Source organism: Nannospalax galili, unplaced genomic scaffold, assembly GCF_000622305.1.
Source record: "Nannospalax galili isolate Female #2095 unplaced genomic scaffold, S.galili_v1.0 scaffold925, whole genome shotgun sequence".
NCBI classification, from domain to species: Eukaryota; Metazoa; Chordata; class Mammalia; order Rodentia; family Spalacidae; genus Nannospalax; species Nannospalax galili.
Genome location: NW_008353878.1, coordinates 1,692,970 through 1,694,926, shown reverse-complemented (window position 1 = coordinate 1,694,926; position 1,957 = coordinate 1,692,970). Strand labels below are relative to the sequence as shown.

The window sequence follows — 1,957 nt, the reverse complement described above, 5'->3', positions numbered from 1 at the left end:
TCTTATTGTGCTTAATTTCTAAATTAAAAATTGTCATATATATTTATTTTATACTGAGTCAGTATATTACACATAGGTTTCAGCACTAGCTGGACGTTTAGTCATCTACTGGTGCCCTTAGAACTCATGGGAGATCAGTGTAGTTTTCAATATGAAAATAAATGGCTGAGTTAAAAGGTTGAAAGAATGTATTAAGCACAATGACACTTTCAACAACATTGATGTTACCTCTATGTACATATGCCTAGATTGATACAAGGCCAATTGGAATATGTTTTAAAACACAAATAATTACTTAGCTTTGTTTCATCCTCCTATAGAATTGATTAAAAGTGGTTTATAATTTTTCTACTACAAATTGTTGAATTCAAATTAATCATGCACAGAAAAATATAATAATACACTTTGAAGTCATTAATAGTAGAGTATTTCTTTACATTAAATACATTTATAGTAAATACATAATTAAAATAAATGTTTTTTCATGGTTTCAGATTTTATTTTGATTATTGAATTGCCCTAAACTGGAAGAAAGGGGTTGGAAAACTAGCAGCCAGAACTGTTCTTAAAAGCCAACTTCTCGGGCACAGGCCTTTAATCTCAGCACTTGGGCAGCAGGGGCAGGTGGATTTCTGTGAGATGAACTCCAACCTGGTCTACATAGTAAGTTCTAGGTTAGCTGGTGCTACAGGGAGATCCTTCCTCCAAATGAAAACATAAAAAATAGAAAAACTCAGTTCTTCTGACGCTCGTTAGAAAAAAAGAGGAAGACTCAAGTATTATGTGGTAGATATCAAAATTATCAGGGTAGGGGAGAAAGGGGGTTCAACTTAGAATACAACGGAAGACAGCTGTGATTTGAAGCCACTGAATAAAATAGGCAGATGAGTGGGTGAATGTTCTCAAAGGGGATTATCCTAAACTGATGGCAAAATTCTTGCTGAGCCCAGGAGAGGGGAAACACGAGTGTACAGTCTTAGCTCTCAGAATTCCTCCATCACAGGCATACCTTTCCCATTCTGGATGTGAGCACCCCTCCAGACTTGGCAGGGTGAGTCCCCTCTGTCATCTCAGTTCTCAGGCCAGTCCCGGGCCCCACCCAAGAATTACCATCCTGAGCTCCCTTTCCTGAGACTTCCCTGTGGTCCCTTCATCTGATCTCTGTGAACCACAGACCTGTGAGCTCCCAGCCCAACCTATCAGCCAACCTGTTCACCTCACAGCTTCCAGGCCACCCTGCTGATCCTGTTAACCCTTCCCCTAACCCTGTGGAGTTGATCCTGGAATCTCAACTGAAAAATTGCACCAATCTCTAGCTGAATTGAGGCCACTCCTTTCACCCCATTGGCACAGCAGCATAAAGTAGCCCCTAAACTGAATATTTAGCACTACTCAGCTTCCTTACCCGAGGACAGTACCTTAAACTGCCTAGCCGTTACTTGCCGTTCTATTATGTGGAGCAGTTTGAGCAGCGGTGATTTTTTTTTTTTTTTTTTCTATAAAATTTTGGTAAGATTCAGCAGTGAATCTTTCTGGTCCAGGGATTTTCATTTGGGCGTAAGTTTTTTTGTTTCTGTTTTTTTTTTTTTTTTTTTTTTTTTTTTTTTTTTTTTTTTCCTCCGTAGAGACTGTCAAAAATTGCCAGTGCCAACTATATTGCAAGATGGCAAGGTGGGTTATTGGGAAAAGTTTTCAATTAGCAATAATCGCGCCTCAGATAAGTTTCATTGGCTATGATACTGCCACTGCTTAAAGCTGGATATCTTTTATTTTCCTCCCAGATTTATTCAATGACACACTGGTGATTCAAATAATATTTATATGGTTTCAAAGGCTTCTTTTGCTGTTGATTTCTAATTTTACACCATGTGGTTTTCTAAGATAAAAGGAGTTCTCTCAATGTTTTCATATTAATTAAGGCTTTCTTTATGGCTTGTGATGAATTTTAGTCAAGGTT

The 1,957-nt window shown here is 38.1% G+C and overlaps 1 non-coding gene across 1 annotated transcript; it reads right to left on the bottom strand.

Annotated features, from left to right (window-relative positions):
* Window positions 1-1,616: 1,616 nt before the first annotated feature.
* On the bottom strand, window positions 1,617-1,757 carry LOC115067345. The gene has a single exon (XR_003846769.1). It is a non-coding gene; the product is annotated as a U4 spliceosomal RNA (small nuclear RNA).
* Window positions 1,758-1,957: the final 200 nt, after the last annotated feature.